This window comes from Xenopus tropicalis, chromosome 10, assembly GCF_000004195.4.
Source record: "Xenopus tropicalis strain Nigerian chromosome 10, UCB_Xtro_10.0, whole genome shotgun sequence".
Lineage (NCBI taxonomy): Eukaryota > Metazoa > Chordata > Amphibia > Anura > Pipidae > Xenopus > Xenopus tropicalis.
In genome coordinates, this window is record NC_030686.2 from 20,472,550 (window position 1) to 20,497,850 (window position 25,301).

Here is a 25,301-nt window from a genome sequence, read left to right on the forward strand (position 1 = left end):
AAGATCCGCGAAACGGCGAAAAATTCGCAAAACGGCGAGAATGTCGTGCGCCAAAAAAATTGTCGCCTGCGGCTATTATTTCGTCGCCCGCAGCTATTATTTTGTTGCCCGCGGCTATTATTTCGTCGCATGGCTATTCTTATGACGGGCGCGACTATTCCTTTTTTTTACGCCCATCACTACTACCGTTCTGAAAATTACCATTTCCCTGAAAACTCTAGGATGCATCATTCTAAGGCAATCACATACTTGATACTCTTCTTCACAAGCCAACAAAAATCCGACTGCACCCTCCATCTTGTCTTGCTAAACGAATTGCAAGGTTTTTTTGAGTACCCCAAGTAGGTGTTAATATTAGCACAGATTGCGGTGATATTTCACACGTTTAATGCTTTATATGTGTTTGTGAATCATGTATTAATATTATTTCTATTCTATTAATGCAATGCGATGTAAATACCGCGATAATGCGTTATTTTGCGCATGCGATATGAGAATTAACGCATGCAAAATGACTTTGATGAATCGGTACTTAATTATCACACACTTTTTAACGCAAAAATCTATGCAATAAGCGTTAACGATCTTTAGTGAATCGGCCCCAATGTCTTAATTCTATCATATTAACCCCTAATATTAGCAGCAGAAACTACTTATGGGTGAGTGGCCCCTCGGTAAAGTACAATACGCCAGATATTTATAGTAGCAATGTAACTCAGTAAATCTGAGATACGCGCCACGTGAGTACAGTATAAACCAACTTAAGCTCCTCCCTCCAAGGATACCAGGTGATTCACATCATTACACTACAACATGAAATTTCACAACTTTACATAATTTCCCCACCATAGTAGTGAATCTAAAAAAAAATTGTAGATGGCTGTTAGACTCCAATGTTTGGCTTCCTCCTATTATTATGTAAAATTGTAATAAGCTTACAGCAGTCTCTTAATAATGTGCTTATCTATAGTTCAACTACTACATTATGTAGCCACAGGGAAAAAAATTGAGTGGGCCCCACTTTGGGTGCACCACCCCCAACACCAATAGTGGCTGCAAGGAGGAAGAAGGGGGGACACAGTGTGCATTACACACAGGCTGGGGGTGAAGGCTGGCAGCGGTGGAGAAGTTGGCAACTGAGGTGAGGGGCTCCTGGGGTGGCAGCCCTGGTGAATCCTAGACACCCCAGTGCAACAACACATAGACACATAATACATCAAATAAATAAATAATGATCCCCCTGAAGTACCAATATGTAAATGATCCCTTTTGTTTGCACATAGTACTCATGTATGTTGTAGTTAAACTACATCTAACTAGGATACTGCTCATAAGCCCTACACATCATACTATACAACCAGCCTGTCTGCATCAAGTTCTGAAGTGGCTGAATCACATGGCTATGTGCATTATGTGGTAGTTGAACTATAGTTAAGCTCATTATTAATAGAGTCCTATCAGCTAACTGGTGCAATATTATGGCAGGAGGAGGACAGACATTGGAGCCTAACATAACACTTATCTACAAAGCTTATTAGGGTCCCTACTACAGTTGGGGAATTATGTAAACTTGTGCAACTTCATATTGCAGTGTAAAGATATGAATCAGCTGGTATCCTTGGAGGGAGGAACTTATAGTTATAGTTGAAGTTATATATGGGTTTGTGCTCTACTCACTGGTGTATTTATATGTGTCTATATACTGAGTTACACTGCTACCATAAATATCTGTTTGTATATTGTACTATACCAAGGGGCCCCCATAGGGGTGGTTATTCTGCTAATGTTAGAGGTTTTTTTCATTTCTTATGTTTTATTGACTTGTCAGGGGTAGGGTTGCTTCCTGACCAGTATTTTGCCAGCCTAGCTAGTAAAATACCATACCACCAACTGTCCCGCTTTGCGCGTGACAGTCCCGCTTTTTATAGCGCATCCCGCTGTCCCGGATAGTTCCATGAATGTCCCACATTTCCGTAATAGGTTACGGAAATGCGTGACATTCATGGAACGATCCGTGATAGCGGGATGCGCCGTCTGAAGCTGGGCGCTCCTGCTCCTTGCGCGGCTTCTCTCCTTATGTGGCCCCTTCTCTGGCAGTGCCAGGCCCTGTTATAAGGTTGTGCCCCGTGCGTACTGACGTCACATGTACACATGGGGTGCAACCTTATGAAAGGGCTTGGCACCGCCGCACAAGGAGCCACATAAGGAGAGGAACCGCTGAAGAAGTAGGAGAGTGTATTGGGAGGCTCTGTGTATGGGGGGCACTGTGTATGAAGGGTACTGTGTATGGGGAGCACTGTGTATGAAGGGTACTGTGTATGGTGGGCATTGTGTATAAAGGGTACTGTGTATGAAGGGTACTGTGTAGAGGTCTATTCGGTACTGTGTATGAAGGGTACTGTGTATGGGGGGTACTGTGTATGAAGGGTACTGTGTATGGGGGGTACTGTGTATGAAGGGTACTGTGTATGGGGGTACTGTCTATGGGGGCAATTGGGGGCACTTTCTATGGGGGCATTGTGTATGGGGGTACTTTCTATGGGGCAATTGGGGGCACTGTCTATGGGGTCAATTGGGGGCACTGTCTATGTGGTCAATTGGGGGCACTTTCTATGGGGGGTACTGTGTATGGGGTAATGGGGGAGCATTCATGGAACAATCCGTGATAGCGGGATGCGCCATCTGAAGCTGGGCGCTCCTGCTCCTTGCCCGGCTTTTCTCCTTATGTGGCCCCTTCTCCGGCAGTGCCAGGCCCTTTTATAAGGTTGCACCCCCCGCGTACTGACGTCACATGTACACATGGGGCACAACCTTATAAAAGGGCTTGGCACTGCCGCACAAGGAGCCACATAAGGAGAGGAACCGCTGAAGGAGTAGGAGCGTGTATTGGGGGCTCTGTGTATGGGGGGCACTGTGTATGGGGGGCACTGTGTATGGGGGGCACTGTGTATGAAGGGTACTGAGTATGAAGGGTACTGTGTATGGGGGCACTGTGTGGGGGGGCATTGTGTATGAAGGGTACTGTGTATGGGGGGTACTGTGTATGAAGGGTACTGTGTATGGGGGTACTGTCTATGGGGGCGATTGGGGGCACTTTCTATGGGGGCATTGTGTATGGGGGTACTTTCTATGGGGCAATTGGGGGCACTGTCTATGGCGTCAATTCGGGGCACTTTCTATGGGAGGTACTGTGTATGGGGGCACTGTGTATGGGGGGGCACTGTCTATGAGGGCACTGTGTATGGGGGTACTGTCTATGGGGGCACTGTGTATGGGGGGTTCTGTCTATGGGGGCACTGTGTATGGGGGGTACTGTGTATGGGGGTACTGTCTATGGGGGCATTGTCTATGGGGGCACTGTGTATGGGGGTACTGTCTATTGGGCCATTGGGGGCACTGTGTATGGGGGCAAAACTGGTACATAGTTATAACTCACTTATAACTGACTGCCTTCTTAAAACTGACGGGTCCGGCTCGTGGGAGAGGGAGGAGGAGGGGAGGAGGAGGAAGAAGTCTTCAGAACTGGTGAGTCACAATTCTAATGATAGTGAAGGGACTGGGGTTGAATTAGTGGATCCAAGGGACACTGATCACATGGAGGAGTCAAATGTGATAAACCTTTATTCTTACTCCCTGACGAGAGATGAACGGAGGTTGCTTGCCGAGGTCTTAATTTTGTCCCTGACATGTGGTGTGACCCCTTTATGGCCATTTTAGATTTAAATAAGTTTGTAAGAACCATTACACTACAGAGACACTTCTCAGAGAAACAGATGGCTTTGTCTTCATTGGAGATTAACTCGAATGGGGAATTATCAACATTGGACTGTATGGGGACTGTTGTTAATGCCTCGGATGGTGTTACTAAGTCAATGCTCCTTAGATTTTCAAGATCAATGTGTAATTCAGGCTCTAAACGATCTACGTAAAGAGAGTCTAGCCATGGATCTAGATAACCTATCTGTTGTTCACACGAATCCCAAAAGAAAATCCGACTACTATCCCATACAATCCAAGTCATATCATATTAGCCTATTTCAAAAATTGGTCCAACAGGACCATTTCGCTAATGAATGGGGTAAAAAATATGGTAGGTCTGATATTAAGAATTTAACCCTGGAGGAAACTAAGGCCCTTAAGTCATTAAGTACGAACAAAAATGTGGTGATTAAGGCGGCTGACAAAGGCGGGTCAGTGGTTGTTTTGGATGCAGCGACGTATAAGGCAGAGGTAATGCATCAGTTATTAGATATGGATACATATACCCTGTTAGATACAGACCCCACAACATATTTTCAGAAATTATTGTCTCATTGTGTGTGGGTGATTTATTGTCAGAAGGGCTATCAATGGGAATCTTGAATAAAAAAGAGTATGAATCCCTTTATTGCATTCATCCCACCATTCCTATATTTCATGTTCTTTCGAAGGTTCATAAATCCTTGGAGGAGGTAAAAGGACGACCCATAGTGGCAGGCATCGGGGCTCTGAATAGAGGTCTATCCCGATATGTAGATGAGTTACTTATGCCTTTGGTGTTACAACTCCCTACATATCTGAGGGATACTACTATGTGTATTAATAAATTGGCTGATCTGAAGTGGAAACCTACCTACAAATGGTTTACCATGGATGGTGCTGCCCTCTATTCATCCATCGACCATAAGATTGGTTTACATTCTATACAGTTTTGGTTGAATTTTGATGGGGGTTTTCCATTTGAACAAAGAGATTTCATTCTACAGGCTGTTCATTTCTTACTACACACTAACTACTTTCTTTTTGATGAAAAATTTTACCTCCAGAGGCGTGGGGCCGCGATGGGGGCTTCCTTTGCCCCCACCTATGCCAACCTGTTCATGGGTTGGTGGGAGCGGCTCCACGTTTTTGGAGATAACAATCCATTTCGAAACCAGATAGTGTATTTCATTATATCGATGACTGCATTGGAGTATGGGATGGAGATGTGCCTTCTTTACAACTTTTTATTGATTATTGCAATGGAGCTGTTGAAGGAATTTTACTTATGATACTGATCCCATAAAGATACCATTTCTGGATGTGATATTTTCCATCAGTAATGGTGTTGTGACCACTGATTTATATGGTAAGCCTATCACACAGAATACCCTTTGGCATGCTAAGAGTGGCCATCCTAGGGCTTGTATCGGAGGTATCCCAGTAGGACAATTTTTACGTCTTCGACGCATATGTTCTACATGGGATGCCTTTCAGGAACAAGCTATGTTATTATGGGATAGATTTATTCAAAGGGGCTACGATACTGAAGTAATCAAAAGGGCTGTGGCCACTAATAGATCGGATCTACTATGCCCTACTGGAGCAGACAGAGACCATAAGATGGGTTCCAGGAGTAGACTGAGGTTTTGTACTACATATGGATGTGGAGTGTATGATATACAGAAAAGTGTTAATAAGCACTGGGAAATTCTTCTGCAGGATCCAGTGTTACAGGATATCCTGGAGAAGAAGCCACAGTTCTCTTTTCGGAGAGCTAGGAATGTGGCGTCATGGGTCTCTAAGAGTCTGTATACTACAGGAGGCAGTGAATCAGGAGCTGGATGGCTACGCCACAAGGGCACATTTAGATGCGGCAGGAAAAGGTGTAAGTCCTGTTGCATCATAAATGTGTCTGGTACATTTGTCTGCACCTATACGGGACACACTTACGATATACCTCAGTACTTTAACTGCCTGTCTAGGGGCATAGTATATCTTGCTACCTGTGAGTGTGGGGCCCAGTACGTAGGGAAAACTATCTGAAATGCTGGGACCAGATCTTTGGAACACCTGTCAGTATAGAGAGGGGTGACTTTATGTCAGCGATAGCTAAACATGCGGCTGAAAAGCACGATAATTGTAGTCGGGTGAAGTTCCAGGACATAGACAAACCCAGGGCCAATATTAGGAAAGGTGATGTGGACAAGAAATTGTACGAAAGAGAGGTTTATTGGATCTATCAGTTGAGAACTACTGAACAATATGGAGGCCTTAATAGGGAGTGGGAGGTTTCTTGCTACTGTTAATATATGTTAACCTATTCTACTTCATTTTTGTTTGATTTTTGTCTGATTTTTGAACTTGATTTATCTTTTTAATGGCTCCTAATTTGATCCTATGTGTCAGACGTGGGTGGGACTTATGTGGCTAACATCATAATAAGTGATATTCATATATTATCCCATGCTCAATTTTACCTATTTATACTTAACTGGCTTGATTAACATCATGCTATTATTCCCCTTCCTTTTTCTCTTTTCCTTTTTTTTTTTTTTCCCTTTTTTCCTTTTTCTAATAATCACAATAGAATGATAAATTAATAGAAATAAGGGAAATAAGTTGAGATGATTTAACTGAGAAAAAATCAGTGGGTTTTATTATACACAATATGCATGGTTTTAACCTTATGGTCACCTAAGGGGTTAATTCTTAATTGAATTAGTGGGAGTGTTGGGTGTTTATTTAAACTAGGGTGGTTGGGGTCACTGGCTCAGCTTCTGAGGAAGTGGCATGTAGCCACGAAATGCGTTAAGTTGTGCTCTCTGTTATGATTTTAATGATCCAAATAAAAAGGTGATTTTACTGAGAGACAACCTGTGCTCTGCTTCCATTTCTACTTGCTTCTGTTGATTTCGCCTGGATCGGGGGTGTAAGGAGGCATGATAGCACGGTTGGAGGATGCACGGGTGTCTATCCTGGTGAGTGCTCCCCTTTGTTTGTTTTGTCATGAATATTTAGCTTGGAATATGCTAGTTAGTTACACCATTATATATTTTGTGCAAAGTTTTGTTTTACATAATTCATTCTTTAAAAAACTTGTTCTGCTGTATGAATGTTATACATTTGTGAGACAGAATGCTTGTTAAAATTTACAGAATTGAGTTTGTAATATAATAATATCCTTTTGTGCATAAAATTGACTATTTTCAAAGAAATTTGTGTTTTGTATATTTGTTACCAGTGTTTCTGGCCACACATTCATTCTGTGTACTGGGGATTGTCCTTACAGAATGTATTTTTGTAGACAAAATGTACTTTGACAAATGGCACCCCATACTCTACCTTAGTTGTATAATAGTTTAGTATTGGTTTTTAGATTTTGTTCATGGGACCTCACCTTTAATCTATGTTACTTGATATACAACATGTCACCTTCATATGAGATAACCTGCTATTGAAGGAAACCCTGCACTGATTTCCACCTTTTTGCACTGCTATACTCTGCATCCAAGAAATGCAGAGATTTCAGAGAGGAAGCTCAGAGATTTGTGCCAAACAGTATTTGTTAGGACTGACTTTAGCCTGGTGTAGATCACCTACACCAGGCTAAAGTCAGTCCTAACAAATAGAGGGGTCATTTACTAATGCCCCTGGTGCCATATCATGGATCCTTAGTGCTTATTTACCCACCACTTGCAACTGGGGCATCAGCTCTAATAAGTGCTCCAGGATTCAGTTTCTGTGTAAAAGCCAGTTATGGCTGCCTGCACTGAATTCATATAAATCATGTTTATAGTTATGTAATGCACAAGTGCTAGGAATAACCTCCAAAATAAATCTGCATAAACAGTTCTTGGAGATGTAGTCAGTGATAATCGGTGCTTAGCAATGTCACTTGTGTCACATTACTGTATATATTATAACTTGGGTATTAGCATTACAAGTCATATCTGAGTTCTGCAGCCTGTATAAAAGCACTTGTATGACTTCATATCTTTATATGGTCATGGAACAACTCTGAAACTTTTAAAATATAAATATTTACCAATTAGGTTATTCCCTCTATCAGTTCTGGATTTTGGCTTCCTCTTACCTTTCCCCATATATTCCCACACTCCCCCTCCTCCAGGTACTGTTTAACCTTATACGTTGTCAGAATACCAGTTAAAGTTTAGCAAAGGAATCATTTTCCACATTGGAATTGCAATCCATGAAATTTTAAAATGCACATTGGCTGTTGTAAATTCACCAGTTTTGCATTTGTGCTGTGTGAACTTAACAGTATTGCCCTCTGTCTTTAACAAACATTGTTATCATTATCCCTTGCTTGTATTATGCAAATCTCCGAGCACTGAAATATTTCCCCCTTGCGAAAGTCACCTTGATTTATAGGTTTTTTTTATCCCCAGTACCACAAACAACATTCATTTTTATTGTTGAAATAAAGACGTCAGCCCCAGGTGGTCAGGAAACCAACAGTTTGATCTACAAAAACAAAGAAGGAGAACTAAAATATGTATGTGAATGCATTCACCAGCAACCTTATTAAGCGCAGTTACAGGAAGTCTTCTAATCAGGGGCCACTAAAACCTTGTGTTCTCCTGCCCCTTGTGCTATTTAAATCTGATGGGATGTGATCTGCAGTAGCTGATTCCTGGTGCCTTCTTGCTTTGGTTTCATCACTTTACTAAGCATATGGACCTGTTTTAATTTAATTGCTGCCCAATTTGCTTGTGAGGGGACATGATTTCTCTGTACATGTACATTAGAGGGGATTATAGGCAGATAGGGGATGTACATTTCCCATAAAAATGATCAGCACACCAGAGGCCACCCCTTTACATTAGAGGAATGGAACTTTCATTTGAAGCAGCGTAGGTCATTTTTCACAGTGAGGGCAGTGAGTTTGTGGAATGCCCTTCCTAGTGATGTTGTAATGGTTGATTCTGTTATTGCCTTTAAGAGGGGCTTGGATGATTTCTTGAACAAGCATAGTATCCAAGGTTATTGTAACTACAATCTACAGTTAGTATTGATGTTTGTATATGGTCTATGTATGTGAGTGTATAGATTGGTAAGTATAGGTTGTGTGTGCTGGGTTTCCTTGGAAGGGTTGAACTTGATGGACTCTGGTCTTTTTTAACCTTTTGTAACTATGTATGTATGTAACTATGTAACTCTAACAACAACCAGGATTTTATCATATGCGCAGGAGCAGATACCTCATCTCTTCTTTTTTCTTTCTTTTTTCAACCCTATGTAACTATGTAATTTGCATTGTTTTATAAAAAAGATTCCTGGCCAAATGGGGTAATTTGTCCCATAATTGTTCTTTAACATTCCCAATGAATGCTAAAGAAGCAACAAAGATGGAACAGCACACCACTGCTAAAATGGCTTAATCCTATTCTAATATAAGACAGAGGTCGACTGTCAACCAATCCCCAGAAAATTACTCAATACCTCTCAAAAATTTGCTTGTAAAGTGACCATCTTTAGGTGTGGCCTTTCCTACTAGATAACATTAGTAAAAAGAAAGTACCTACACAATGATTCAGGCTCTGAGGAACTGAAACACACAAGCAAGAGGCTAGAGTAAGGGGGAAAGCACATCAGCCTCAACATGCTGTATTAACCGATCCCCAGAAGGACCCTACTCCTTTCATCTGTCTGTCTGGCAGTCATCATTGTAAGTGGTGACACAGAACTACACAAGACAATAACTATATCACTGAGCAAAAAATGCATCCCCCCGGTAGGCCCAGATGACAGTGATGCTGGGCAACAACCAGGTGCATTATGCCGACTTCATGGCCAAAGGTTTTAATACCTGCAGAAAGGTATTATTCTCCTCTTCCTTACTATAATATATTATTTGAAAACAACACTACAGCCCAGAGTGTCTCATACACTACACTTGTCATGACTGGTTCCCAAATTTTCACTGACAAATTACCCCAATCTAAGGGCTTCTTGGCAGACAGTGTCAACCATTATTAAGGAGTATATAATTGAAACACAGACACCAACATCTGGATATAAACAATTCCAAATATACCTATTTACCTATTTAATATACCTATAGACTATTATCAAGACAGACAGATTTCTTCCCTGCTGTTGCGGATTAGCTTCTTCACTTTAAATTAGAATCTACCTCACAGAGAATAACAAAAACCCCAGTCCTATGCACAGTCATAATTGAACACCAAATGGATAATGCAATTACGGTTCTTAATAACCACAAAACCAATATTCCAAATGAGGCGACAAATTAAGGAATTGCTGAATAATGTGGAGGACCTCAAAAGTCATTATAGAAGGGACAATTGAAGAATAAGAGGTCTCCCTAAAACATAAAAATGTAAAAAATAAATTTGTTCTTTGTTTGCTACTGTTGTTCCACCAGTTATGAGTAGATAGACTGGAACTTGACGGAGTTCCTAGATCACAATCTGGTCAACCTTGTGACATCATTGTAAGGTTTTACTACCAATTTAAGGAACCATTATGAAAGCGGTTAGTGATGTTGACTCTCTACAACATGAAGGACATTCAACCAGTAGCGACCACTATATCAAAAGTAGCGTAAGCTATGGAAAGCCCCTTGGGTAAGTGGTAATGAGGGAGGACTATATCAAAAGTAGCATAGGCTATGGAAAGCCCCTTGGGTAAGTGGTAATGAGGGAGGACATTGTTATCATTATTCCCTCTAGAATCAGATAATCAAATTAAATAACCTAGCACAATGCCGGTAAGAGGATTAATTAAACCTAAAAGCCAGAACTACCATCTCCACAAAATTAGAACAGGGAACCCTTCCAAAATATTAGAGAAAGCTCAACATACCTTTTTTTTCATTCTGGAAATATAACTCATCTCAAAATTTAAGATAAAAGGGCAGGTATGCTGTTATTTGTGGACCTGAGCAAAGCATTTGCAGTTTCCTGGCGATATCTACATTGGTTTCTTAAAAAATTGGGTTTAAAGACATCAAGGAGAAATATTTATGTTTCCTAATTTCAGGCAGAACTAAAGCTTAACAAAGTAGGGTAGAAATTCTACACATTTTGTTTTGGGGATAGATTACATAAACAGCCTTTACCCTACTGTTCTTGAAAGGCTTTCCATTAGTTATTAATACATATTTTTGTGGGATTTGCTTCAATATTTACATAAGGGTAGTGATGTGGTTTGTAGCGGCATTCCACTTTCTCTCACAGGTGTAGGAAGAATGAAATTGTCAAGAATATCAGTGGTATGTGGCAATTATGGCTGTATCTTAAGTAGTCAATCCCAATAATTTAAAGGGTGCCCACATATTTTTGGCCATATAGTTCCCCAAACAGAACTAAAAACTATCCAAGAAGTACCAATTATAACAAACCATGTAAGAGCCTGCTAGCCATGCCAAACAGTCTAGTTCATTGGGTTCAGCATAGCATTTTGCTGTAATGTTTTTGTTGCTGTTAAAATAACAGAATGCTTCCCCAACTCTATGGCATCTATACAGCAAGCATTTTGATTATCCATTGACAATGGATTCTTTAATAGTCCTGACCTTTTATTAAAGAACCAAATTCCTAGTTAAGGAAGCTGGTTTTAATGGACCAGCACACAATGACTACTTTTGGATGGTTTTTAGAAATGCCACTGAAAGGAAATAGTGACACAAATGTGTCTTAATGCACTCTATTTGCAGTTTCCACCTATGTGATGTTCTTAATGAACTGTACTTGATGAAACTGCCCCCCTACCATCTAGGGAGACTAATATTTCCCTTAAATGCATCAAAGTTGCTTGTCAGCTTTATGTTACTAATGCACGCACATACAGTCCATATATTGTGTATTATTATGCTCCATTCCAACCCCAGCCAAGTGAGCTCCAATAATGGCCTTTCAGGGTCAAGAAGGCTTTTTCCATTAACCATAGTAACAAAAAAAATAAGGCAGTTGGGCCTACTGTGCATTAGTTACATGTCTCTAAGGGTGATGAAATGTTTTTTGCTTTAGTTAGATAGTAAGTTAGTTAGGTTGAAAAAAGACACACATTCATCAAGTTCAACCTTTTATATCTACAGTATATGAAACCTGCCTAACTGCTAGCTGATCCAGAGGAAGGCAAAAACCCCCTTCTGAAGCCTCTCTAATTTGCCTCAGAGGTGTATGTATGTATGTACAGTATGTATATCTTTATTTATAAAGCGCTACTTATGCACGCAGCGCTGTACAGTAGAATTCATTAATACATATGGGGATTATTAAGATAATAATAGATAAATACAAAGTACAACAATAAATACAGATAGATACAAGATAAATACAGTTGCAATAAGTTAAGAGTCAAAGACACAAGAGGATAGAGGTCCCTGCCCCGTAGAGCTTACAATCTATATGGGAGGGTAACTTACAGACACAAATAGGCAAATGCAGTATAAGTGCTGTAGGTCACAGTGGGTGACACTACAATATAAGTGCTGATTCACAGATCAGGTGCTGGGTGAGTGCTCCAAAAGGTAGTCTTTAAGTTTGGTTTTAAAAAGACTGGGGGAGGATTCTCTCCGGAGGAAATCAGGGAGGGCATTCCAAATGTAAGGGGCAGCAAGGCAGAAAGGTTTAAGGCGGGAAACAGCAGTAGTAGTGGGGGGCGCAACGAAGGAGTCGGCCAGGAACATACGGAGACACAAGGGAAGAGATGTAGTGAGGAGCAGAGAAATGGAGGGCTTAAGAGAAGGAGGTTAAGAGAAGGAGTTTGTAAGATATTCTTTGTTTAATAGGAAGCCACGATAAGGACTTTAGCAGGGGAAGGGCCTGAACTCTCCTGGATGAGAGGAGGAGAATTCTGGCAGCAGTATTTAATATAGACTGTAGGGGGGAGAGATTGGAGTTAGGGAGGCCAGTTTGTAGCAAGTTACAGTAGTCAAGTCGGGATAGGATGGGAGCATGCATGAGCAGCCTAGCTGTTGCAGTAGAAAGAAAGGGACGGATTTTGGCAATATTGCGTAAGAAAAAGTGACAGGTTTTGACAGTGGTGTTAATGTGGTCAGAGAAGGAGAGACTGGAGTCAAAGATCACCCTCAATCAACCCGCCGAATTGACAGGGTTGATTAGGGTGCCATCAATAGAGATATAAAAGGGGGGGTAGGACCAGGCTTAGGCGGAAAGATCATTAGTAGAAAGTGAGACAGGGTCCAGTGTGGCCTTTTTTAGGATAGGCTTGACACAGGCCTGTGTGAAGGAAGAGGGGAAACTTAATAATACCTCATAGTACCCTCCCTAATACCATCTAGGAAGCACTTATAACATCAAAGTGCATTTGCTCTAACATGAATTTTGGGCATTTCCCCAAATACAAATGTGGCAATGCCTGTGAATTGGCCTACTTAAACATACACTAATGATGCAATTCTAACATCCTTTAAAAAAAGGACATTTGTGTTGTACTGACATACCAAAGAAACATGCCTCCTTCTCCCACGTTGTATGACTGACTTAAAAAGGGTATCTCTTTAAGCTTCTTATTCTCTGCTGTGCAGTCTAATGTGCAGAAGAAACAACTATATGCTTTTCAGCTTCTGTATGTCATTACTATGCAGTTTATTGAAAGTATGGTTTATATACAGTATATTTTTCCCAGTGGGCAGCTTTACAAAGTCCTCCTTTCCCTTTGCTTTCCAAAATGCAAGTCACTAAAGCCTACAAGGGTATTTGATTGATCTACTATGCACTAATGCTGTGTGGCTGTCAAAAGCCTAAGTCAAGAGACAACCCCTAGGCATTCAGTCAGCTGGGTAAATTCCTCCTCCTCCTCCTGTCAAATTATTGTTCCCAGTGGGCAGCTTTACAAAGTCCTCCTTTCCCTTTGCTTTCTAAAATGCAAGTCACTAATGCCTACAAGGGTAATTGAATGGTCTACTATGCACTAATGTTGTGTGTCTGTCAAAAGCCTAAGTCAAGAGACCAGCCCTAGGCATTCAGCCAGCTGGGTAAATTCCTCCTCCTCCTGGTAAATTATTGTTCCCAGTGGGCAGCTTTACAAAGTCCTCCTTTCCCTTTGCTTTCCAAAATGCAAGTCACTAATGCCTACAAGGGTAATTGAATGTTGTACTACTATGCAAGGGCCTAAGACAAGAGCCCAGCACTTACCTCATGTATCTGTGACTGCTTTTCAAAACCAAACCAGATATGTTTACAAATGTGATAAATGTTAAATATTGTTTATCATGTCTTGTATTTTTGTTAACATAATGTTTCTATTGCCTGGCTGTAGGGGTGCAGCAAGTGTAATGCAATAAGTGCTTTGCACATTAACCTTTTCTTAGCCTTGGTCCTTTAGGGGTCAAGCATGGCTGTTATAACCTAAAAAGCATGCTGAAACCAGGTTTCTAATGCCCCCTAGGCCTACAGTAACTATTTATATTTCTTGTGGAAAGTTCAAATGTTTGTTTTGTTTTAAAAAACATCTATACACCTTGCTGGATGTTTAAAGTATTGATTTGATATTTATTATGACTTTGTCATTAAAAAGACAAATTTAAAATGGTTTTTGGTCACTTTATTTTGCATGATCATCATCATTTTCTAGATCAATTTAGTTCTGAAAGGCAAGAAGGTGTAAAGGTGAAGTTATTGCTCCAGTCAGTAAGGGGCCATTGATTGGAGGGAACACAGGCAATGGGATTTCACACAGCTGGCCAAGAGTCGCATCCTTCTGAGTCTCAGCAGCAAACAGCAGTCGCAGCAGCGTGCAGTCTTCTCCCACTATAAGCCAAGTGAGGGAAATTTCCTAAAATAACAATTATTCAATTAACCCAAAAGAACTGTGTTTTTTAGCCTTGAACAGCATTTAATTTTTGTTTACATTATTCTAAAATTATTCTAAAATGTTGTTTTAATTATTCAATTAACCCAAAAAAATTGTGTTTTTTAGCCTTGAACAGCATTTAATTTTTGTTTAAACAATCACTTACCCAGTATTTGTGGGTCCCCTTACAACAGCGCTCTTAGTCCAAGCATAAGAGGTGGTCAACTTCATAGGGATTAGGGCAGCATCTGGGGCGGTCCCATGAATTCTGGCAGGGAGTCTAGATGGTGTTGTCATTCAGAATGTATTTTGTTTTTTTTAGGCTGAAACTAAAAATATTTTTCTGTAACAATCAGTAATATATTTGTTTCTTAAAGCAGAGTAAGTGGTAGTCACCTGAACGTGGCAGTTAGCAGCAAAGGCCATAATGTCTGGCACTTCTCCATAGCAGGTCCGTAGGACCATAGCAGGAGTGACACGTCCAAGCAACAGAAATGAGGTTTTAGCTTATTAGTAGCAACATTCAAAAGCACCAAAGGATTCCAGTGGGGGTAGGCACACATAACATAGTAGGATCCCACAAACCTGAAAGTAGAATTAGTTAGTAATGCTAATAATTTAAGGACAAGTGAATGCCAAACTTAATTTTTTGCTCTAATAAAAAAAACTTAAATTGATTGGGGTTGACTTGTCCTTTAAATGGTTGACAATTTTGACATCACTAATTTTTGTTTGTAAACATGTTTACTTACACCAGAAGGTGTCCCGGGAAGGCCTGTACTGCTAGGGGCACACCAGCACATCACAATCAGCAGGCTCTTTATAATTAAGAAAGGAAAATATTGATTACATTTAAAGACATTGCACTGATAATGTGAACAAACTCATCATATACTGTATCAAGGCCTAACAACAATCAGAGTTGTTACTGCACTGGCCAAAGTCACTTATGTTCATACTGTGCAAGCATTTACTACAAAAATAAACAGTAGCTAAACATACATATTTTTGTTGGCATCAGTCATTTTCTTATGGTTAACACAGTTGCAAGAGCAAGTTAAACACATTTAATGAGGCATATTATCAAGTGAATGATATGCTCAACTTACAACTAAAGTGTGAGGCAATGAGCTGATCACGCACTCTTCTCTCCTGTAGTTGGTTATCCCGGCGCCTGCCAACATATCCCTCAATCTCAGGTTCCAGAACATAATTGATGTCTGCGCGTAGGCCATGCTCCATTGCAACATTGTGCAACATGGCACAGACAACAATGATCTCTGAAACCTTAATGGGAGAATAAAGAAGAGCCCCCCCAGTGACTGAGAGGCATCGGAAGCGCGACTTGAGCACCCCAAAGGCACTCAATCACATTGCGTGTCTTCCGACGATGGGCAGGAAAACAAACATGGGTCATCAGCCAAGGCAGAACCCCTTATCCTGTGTCTCCTAGAACAAAGAAACAAATATGAGTGGAAGCACATCCACCCCTTGATTCAAAAGTTACATACATATGCATGTAACAGATTTCAAGGTAACAAGGTTGCCTCCCATTCACCAAAATGTGTGAGGAGTTAATTGGTCTATTGGAAAGAGACAAGTTCAAACAAATGCTTTCCAAAACTACCATTCCCAAGATGCTTAGTAAAACAAGGGTAAGTAAAGTGGCAAATAATTTGGATATAAATTTTGTTACTATTAACAACTGACATGATTATATAGTGAAATTCTATTGCAAATAATATTAGGCCAGTTGTATGCACATATGACTTATGGGTGTGTTTCACCATGACTAATTAACTGTCGCTAGCAGTCACATACAGTGCCTTCAAGATGGTCCCGTTAATGGGAGTTGTGGAAGTTGAGGTTAAAAAATGGTTAAAAAGTACTTACCCACCAGCCAGCCCTGCGGCATTTCTCCTTGGGTGAAGCGGCCACAGAGGGCTGACTGACGCAGCGCCGGATTTGAAACCTGGGCGCCCCTAGGCCGCCCCCCATTCGCGCCCCGCCCCCTCCGCGCATGCGCAAACAAACCCACCTCCCCTGTGCCGCGCCGGTGCAATTGCGCATGCGTGGGCATTTAAACTCCCATACGGAGCAATGAGAAGAATTCCCCATTGCTCCGTATGGGAGCAAAATGTCACAATTTTGTTGCGGCGGGGCGGCATGCCGCCCCTAAATTTCTGCCGCCCTAGGCCCGGTCCTTTGTGGCCTCGCCACAAATCCGGGCCTGGACTGACGCAGGATATGGGCATCGTGGACACTTCCAGGAAAACCAGATCTCACACTCATGATCCACAGGTGGGAATCACACACCACCTGGACATTGATGAATGGGAGCGCTTTCTGTTAAAGGAACAGTAACACCAAAAAATTAAAGAGTTTTAAAGTAAATGAAATATAATGTACTGTTGCCCTGCACTGGTAAAAGTTGTGTGTTTGCTACAGTAACTCTACTATAGTTTATATATAATAAGCTGCTGTTTAGCCCCGGAGGCAGCCATTCAAGCTGGAAAAAAGGAGAAAAGGCACAGGTTACATAGCAGATAACTAATAAGCTCTGTAGTATACAATAGTGTTTTATCTGTTATCTGCTAAGTGCAGACACAAACTACTCAACTTCCCCTTGACAGGTGTGTATTATAGCAAAATCCCTATTTGGTTTAATTTCCCCTTGAAAGGCATGTATTATAGCAAAATCCCTATTTGGTTTAATTTTTTCTTTGAAAGGCAAGTATTATAGCAAAATTCCCTATTTGGTTTAATTTCCCCTTGAAAGGCATGTATTATAGCAAAATCCCCTATTTGGTTTAATTTCCCCTTGAAAGGCATGTATTATAGCAAAATCCCCTATATGGTTTAATTTCCCCTTGAAAGGCATGTATTATAGCAAAATCCCCCATTTGGTTTTATTTCCCCTTGAAAGGCATGTATTATAGAAAAATTCCCTATTTGGTTTAATTTCCCCTTGAAAGGCATTTATTATAGCAAAATCCCCTATTTGGTTTAATTTTCCCTTGAAAGGCATGTTTTATAGCAAAATTCCCTATTTGGTTTAATTTCCCCTTGAAAGGCATGTATTATAGCAAAATCCCCTATTTGGTTTAATTTCCCCTTGAAAGGCACGTAGTAAAAGGACAGGCTGACAATGGTTATTCACTTGTTTTGACTATTTTCCCATTCAACACGAACATTTCGGCATTTTGAAGCCTTACATACGACTGTACCTGTTGAAAGTATAGTCCCGAAAAAAGCGTAACCAAAGCGTTAATGAATTCTGAAATGTTTTATTAACACATGCATACCCATTATAAAGGCATTTATCAACAAGATGTTGACATGATGTAAACCTTGCCTTGCTAAGAGTGTCCACAAAATGGCGCCTGCCTGCTTGCTGTGATTGTGTCATTCCAAGACTGAAGGAAACAAGTTTTATATTATTTAATATTCGTAAGGACTCATTTACTATTTGCCACAGATGCAAGTGCAAAAGTTCCAAGGAGCGTATCTTTAATTTGATGAAAAGACCATACTTGCTTGTACTTAATTCCCTGTAAAACTAAATAAAAGAGATATTTTAAATATGTACTTTACATGTTGCCCCATACTTGGTAAATGGACCCTTCTGTGTATTATTTTATATAACTATTTTATTGCTCTTTTACATTTCTCTGCCCCATTACCTAAAGCTGCAACACAGTGACCTTCCTTGTTCCCACTTTCTAATTATAAATACCCAGTTTACTTGACCAGTTTATACATTTGTTTAACATTTACTGGATCCAGTTACAATTCACTATATATAGTTGCATTATTTGCCTCTGTTCCATTTCTCTGCAGCTGCAACCGCTTGCATTACTTTTAAGGTCCAGATCTTTAAAGCCATTCATTTGACACTGACATCTTTCCAATGGTAACCAGAAGAGCAAAACACAAAAGCATGGCTATTTAAATTTCCCACAGAATGACCAGCAATACTTTACGAAAGTTCCAAGAATACAAAATATTAAAGCAAAGGCAGGTTGCCTTTACAATACAGTGCAAAAAAAAGTTATCTGTGTGTATTCGCAAGGCAGTTTAAACTAAAGTGCAAGAGATGGACTTTTTGCATCAAAGTTCCAGCTAGATGAGCAATACAGTATAGGAAATGGGCTTTGTGTATAAATATAGTAGAGATCAGCAAAATAGTATTATAGGTTCTTTTTATGCATTAGCCCTAGACACAAGACAAGAACCCAGTACAGTTTGGGGTATATACCCCCTATAAAGATTATCAATAAAGAACAGGCTTTGGACATATCTCCTGATCTTCAAATCAAAAATACAATGTAAAAGGTGGGCTGTATGTATGTCACCTTTAGACAGACCAGCAAAGTAGTTCAGTGGACTGGAGGTGAATTACCATCACAGTTAATGTGATTAGCTATTTGCCAATAGCTAAATCTATGGGACTGTGTTGCACCGGCTCTAGGGGGTGTGATTTTGTGACTTGTGGAAGGAGCACACATAAATGGCCCCTACTATGTCTTCATCATATAATTGGGTCCCAGCCCTTCTAATAGTGTGGGGCTTCAAAAGGCTATTCTTCTTTCTTAATAACTTTTCAAGTAGTTCTCCTACTAGATGTCAAGCTTCAAGGTTTCTGGCATCCTAGGCTGACTCAGAGCTCAGAATAATGGCACTACATGTTTAATCAGCTGGTCTCTTGACAACTCACCAGACACCAAAGAGTCAGCAAAGATTAAAAATAGAAATCATGATACCTCTGAAATGAGCTTCCCAAGTGAGCATATACCATCTGGCGCTGTGTGCTATTCACTTTCACATCATTTAATCTCTTTTGGACCTTATTCTTTGTCCATCAAGAAAATATCTACTGTAAGATTCCTTTTAACTGTTTCATTGCTAACCATCAGCAGGTGACCTTAAAGAAAAAATGACCTCCTTCTGTTAATCTCAGTGCTGCAATATTCTTATTATTTCCTATCTGGAGATTTATATGCTTGGATTGTTGAAGAGGTGGTATTATTTTCTAATCACACAGCTAATTAACGCACATGATATGAGACTTAACGCATGCGGTAATACTTTAGCGAATCGCACAATTTTTTTTCACATCTATTTAAACGCAAAAAAAGCATGGGATAAGCATTATCGCACTTTAGTGAATCAACCCTAATGTAGGTCTCTATAAACATTTATTGCATAAAACAGCTCATATGTAGAACCCTGCTTCATCTAAATAAACATTAAAAAAAATTTTATATCATTAAAATATTTATATGTTATTATATATACCTGATTGTATGCAAGTTACCTGATATTTAATGTATAGTAAAAAAAAATGTTTAGGTTTATCATTGCTGGTGTGAATTGTGGCGAATATATATTAAATGGAAAATGTCCTTGTGTAAAAGATATAACTCTCATTAAATGGAAAATGTCCTTGTGTAAAAGATATAACTATCATTTAAAATATAAATTGTATATCATTTAAAAACAGCAGTCTTTAGTAAATCTTAGGAGGTTATCTGGTGAAGTTATTTGGATACAGCAGAAGCCTCAAAACAGAACAATTAAATCCCAGGGAAAAAAGCCTTTTGGTTCCCAGCAGTGCCCAGAACACAGCTTGAACAAGTGGAATAAAGTGTTCGGCACATATGCCTTAAATCCCTACAGCCGAGGCACATTTCTCTGCCTCTAGAATCAATGATTGTATCTGAAGATCTGGACCAGAAAAGTGCTCAGGCAATAATTAAGGGTTTATGATCTAATAATCATATTCAAATCCAGGCAATGGCATTCACTGGTGCATTTACGGCTTGATTAACTAAATAACTAAATACAAATCTCTAAGACCACATTCACTGGATAAGAATATGCCCAGGTGTATTTTTCAGTTGAAAAAAATGTAAGCCTTGTATCTAGAAAGAACTAGTTTCTCTGAATTATTTTAGATTTATAGAAGGGCCAAAGCAAGGGCAACTTCCTTGGTCCCCTCACATGGAGGGGGGGGTGCTGTACTGCAAAACACCAGTTGTTAGTAGGATGTACAAAGTGATATTTTTAGACAATTAACAGTTGGTGTTAAGGTTTTGTGTTTTTTTTTTTTTAGTATTGCAGAATATCAGCAAATTCAGTTTTACCTAGCAACCAGTCAGTAGTTTTAAAGACAGACTGGAAGAGGAATAGGAGAGTTTTGTAATAAAAAGTAGCAATAAAAACTAGAAAGTGAAGTTTGAGAACAAACTTCATGTTGGGTTGAAAAATGTGAAGTCACTGAATGAAATCTGATCTGTTGTTGGCTCCGCCCACTTTTTCTAACCTTGGACCACAGTTTTTTAGTAAAAACTTCTGTGCCAAGTTTGGGGACCCTGGTTTTAATAGTGTCTGAATGGCACCAATTTAAATTTCCCCACTGAAAGTCAACAAGTGACATCTGATTGGCAGTTTTTCTAACCTGGAACTGTAGTTACCCAGTCATTAACTCTGCAAAGTTTAGGGACCCTAGGATTAATAGTTAAAGAACGGCAGCAGTTTAAATTTAAACCAATAAAAGTCAATAGGTAAATTGTGATTGGTGGTTGGTGGGTGTGCCCACTTTATCTAACGTTGAGTCAAAGTCACCCAGTGACAGTGGGCACCTTGGCATAAATAGTGTGAGAATGACAGCATTTTAAATTTAAACCAATAAAATTCAATGGATGAAATCTGATTGGCTGTTAGTGGCCGCAATGACCAACTTTACAAAATTTGGGACTCATACATAAAAATTGTGAGACTGACAGCATTTTACACTTCCCCATTGAAAGTACATAGGTGAAATGTGATTGGCTGTTGGTGGATCCACCCACTTTTTTTTTAACTTTGAATGGCAAATACCCAGTGACTAACTTTGGAAAGTTTAACAACCCTGGAATTAATACTTAAAGAATGGCATCAGTTTAAAAATATACCAATAAAATTTAATGGGTGGAAATGGATTGGCTGTTGGTGGCCCCGCCCACTTGTTCTAACCCTGAATACTTAGTCAGCCAGTGACTGACTGTGTAAGGTTTGGGAACCCTGACATAAATTGTGTGAGAAAGGCAACATTTTCAATTTAATAAAATTCAATATAGCAGCTCCACCCACTTTTTAAAACCTAAAAATGCAGTTCCCTAGTGACCCTGGTGTTAATACTGTGAGAATGGCAGCAGGTTGAATTTCCCCATTGAAAACAATGAAAGAAATTTGATTGGCTTTTGGTGGCCCTGCCCACTTTTTCTAACCTTGAGTACGTAGTCACCCAGTGATTAACTGTGCAAAGTTTGGGAACTTTGGCATCAAACCAATAAAATTCAATAGGTAAAATATGATTGGCTGTTGGTGGCTCCACCCACTTTTCAAAAATAAAACTGCAGTCCCCTATTGGTGCCTAACCCTGCAAATTTTGCTGAAGTCGAAGAACATTATGTTGGGTTTTTCAACCCAACATAATAAAACAGGGGCTTCACAAAGTAATAGTTTTGTGACTGGTTGCATCAGTGACCCCTAACAACCAAGTATTCAGTTCCTACTAAACACATTCCGTAAAATATAGGTCATGTTTTTTACCTTCAGAGTCCAGAAGTAACCAAGCTTCAGATGTGGCTAGGCAGAATGCTGCCCCTAAATTTGTGCTGCCCTAGGTGCAAGCATTTGTGGCCTTGCTACAGTTCCAGGCCTGGAACTGAGGAGAAACAATGAACCTAACCATTATCTGGCATGTGTTCTGTCACTGGTTAAAGAATTTTGTCCTGGGCCACGCTTAAAAGTTAGGTATTGCATCATACTAAAAAAAAAGGCAAATCGGGGGGCGCTAGCGCGCAGCTGCTAAGATGGCCGCTCCTTCTTAGAGCTCCGCACCGCTCCGGTGCTAAAAAGCCACTTTCCCTTAACCCGCAGCCTCAGAAGTGGCAAAAAGAAGGGGGAGAAACACAGCGGCGACTGTGGACCGCGCAGAATCAAAATCCTGCACCTCCTGACCTGAATCGGCTGGAACTCGGCAGGAAAGGCGCGCTGCGGATCCTGCGTATCTGCGGCCTGTAAAACTGTGTGGCAGACGGAGGCCTCAGAAACTGCTCGCGTGACACGCGCGCAGCAGCAACTGAGAGAAACGCATCTCCTTGAGCTGGGCCTAAGCACTACACGGGCGATCCGGCAAACCTGACAAGGACACTGGGGATATCCAAGGGGGGTAAGTTGGTGGTATAGAACCTACTTCAAGCGATACTGCGCAACCCCAGCGCCCCCCCCCCCAGTCTAATCATTCCATACAGCATAACAGCCCCAACCCACACACTCCAAGAAAGAAATATAAGGAGTGGGACAATCTGCAAGGAGGCAAGGCTGTTACTGGGTACCAAATCATTACAATAAATACGGCAATAGGAGGGAGAAACCAGTAATATAACTTAACTGGTTCATTCCAACTTTGAAAGTTAAGCCTCTATTACCGAATACCTCTCAGAAGGAGAAACCCAACATAGTTGGGTAGAGGGAAAAGAAACCAAGAACCCTGATCTCCCACCCAAACTATAACACGGCACCACAATGGGTAAATGGGGGAAATCCCGAGGGCCACAAACCCCTATACCCAAACACCCAACCGCACGTAAACACATAGAGGAATATATAGTAACATAGTAACATAGTAACATAGTAAGTTGGGTTGAAAAAAGACATACGTCCATCAAGTTCAACCATAATGCCTATACCTAACCTGCCTAACTACAAGTTGATCCAGAGGAAGGCAGAAAACCCCATCTGAAACCTCTCTAATTTGCCTCAGAGGGGAAAAAATTCCTTCCTGACTCCAAGATGGCAATCGGACCAGTCCCTGGATCAACTTGTACTAAGAGCTATCTCCCATAACCGTGTATTCCCTCACTTGCTAAGAATCCATCCAGCCCCTTCTTAAAGCTATATAATGTATCAGCCAGTACGACTGATTCGGGGAGGGAATTCCACAACTTCACAGCTCTCACTGTAAAAAATCCTTTCCGAATATTTAAATGGAACCTCCCTTCTTCTAAACGGAGTGGGTGCCCTCGTGTCCGTTGGAAGGACCTACTGGTAAATAAAACATTAGAGAGGTTATTATATGATCCCTTTATATATTTATACATAGTTATCATGTCACCTCTTAAGCGCCTCTTCTCCAGTGTAAACAGACCCAACTTGGCCAGTCTTTCTTCATAACTGAGACTTTCCATACCCTTTACCAGCTTAGTTGCCCTTCTCTGGACCCTCTCTAACTCAATAATGTCCCGTTTGAGCACTGGAGACCAAAACTGAACAGCATATTCTAGATGGGGCCTTACCAGTGCTCTGTAAAGGGGAAGAATAACCCCCTCCTCCCGTGAATCTATACCCCTTTTAATACAGCTCAAAACCTTGTTTGCCCTTGCAGCTGCTGCCTGGCATTGCTTGCTACAGCCAAGTTTATTATCTACAAGGACTCCAAGGTCCTTCTCCATTATGGATTTGCCTAGTGCAGTCCCATTAAGGGTATACGGGGCTTGCATATTTTTACATCCCAGGTGCATGACCTTACATTTATCCACATTAAATCTCATCTGCCACTTAGCTGCCCAGATTGCCAGTTGGTCAAGATCCTGCTGCAGGGATGTCACATCCTGGATAGAATTGACTGGTCTGCAGAGTTTTGTGTCATCTGCAAACACTGATACATTACTCATAATACCCTCCCCTAAGTCATTTATGAACAAATTAAACAAAAGTGGACCCAGTACAGAACCCTGAGGGACCCCACTGAGAACCTTACTCCAAGTAGAGAATGTGCCATTAACAACCACCCTCTGTACCCGATCCTGTAGCCAGTTTTCTATCCATGTGCAAACGACTTCACTAAGACCAATAGACCTTAGCTTAGAAAGCAGTCGTTTGTGGGGAACGGTATCAAATGCTTTGGCAAAATCCAAATAGATTATATCTTCTGCATCCCCACTGTCCAGCTTCTTACTTACCTCATCATAAAAAGCAATTAAATTGGTCTGACATGACCTGTCCTTCATAAAGCCATGCTGATTACTGCTCATAATGCCATTCTCCACTACATAATTTTGAATGTGATCCCTTAACAAGCCTTCAAATAACTTGCCCACCACGGATGTCAAACTTACAGGCCTATAATTGCCAGGCTGAGATCTTACTCCCTTTTTAAATATGGGAGTGACATTCGCCTTCTTCCAATCCCTAGGTACCATACCTGATGAGAGCGAGTCTGAGAATATCAGAAACAAGGGCCACTGCAATTCTGCCCCTAGCTCTCTCAGTACCCGAGGGTGTATTCCATCTGGCCCCGGTGCCTTGTTTACATTTATCGTGTGTAACCCTTTAAGCACCATATCCTGTGCCAACCACTGTATAGTTGGAGCTGAGGCAACAGTGAAGCTATTGGGTGGGACTTGGCCCACTGGCTCCTCTACTGTATACACAGAAGAAAAGAACTGGTTAAGCACATCTGCCTTTTCTGTATCCGCTGTAACCATATTGTTATTATAACTCAATGGGGCCACACCCTCAACCTGCATCTTTTTACTATTAATATACTTAAAAAACTTTTTGGGGTTAGTCTTGGCCTCGGCTGCGATGCGCTCCTCATTTTCTATCTTTGCCTTCCGGATTGCTGTTTTACAACACTTGTTATAGTGTTTATATTCATTAAACGCAGCTACTGTCCCCTCTGACTTATATTTCTTAAAAGCTTT